Genomic DNA, 276 nt, shown 5'->3' on the forward strand with positions numbered 1-276 from the left:
CTTCTTGTCAATTTATCTCGCAAGGCGGAAAAAACAAAAACGAGGGGTGCAACACGAGGACTTCCCAGGAGGTCACCCATCCTAGTACTACTCTCGCCCAAGCACGCTTAACTGCGAAGTTCTGATTGGATCCGGTGCATTAGTGCTGGTATGATCGCACCCATCAAACTAATTACTTAAAATTCATATAATCCTTGACCGACATACTAGCGTCCTTCCGATCCCAATCCAAACGGAGATCTGATCCAAACCCATGGCTACGCGATGGGCCGGGCG

General features: G+C 48.9%; 1 non-coding gene across 1 annotated transcript; it reads right to left on the reverse strand.

Moving 5' to 3' along the window:
• Positions 1 to 43: 43 nt before the first annotated feature.
• On the reverse strand, positions 44 to 162 carry LOC118345280. Its single transcript, XR_004798853.1, has one exon. It is a non-coding gene; the product is annotated as a 5S ribosomal RNA (ribosomal RNA).
• Between the last annotated feature and the right edge of the window lie 114 nt (positions 163 to 276).

Source organism: Juglans regia, unplaced genomic scaffold (assembly GCF_001411555.2).
Source record: "Juglans regia cultivar Chandler unplaced genomic scaffold, Walnut 2.0 Scaffold_2013, whole genome shotgun sequence".
Lineage (NCBI taxonomy): Eukaryota > Viridiplantae > Streptophyta > Magnoliopsida > Fagales > Juglandaceae > Juglans > Juglans regia.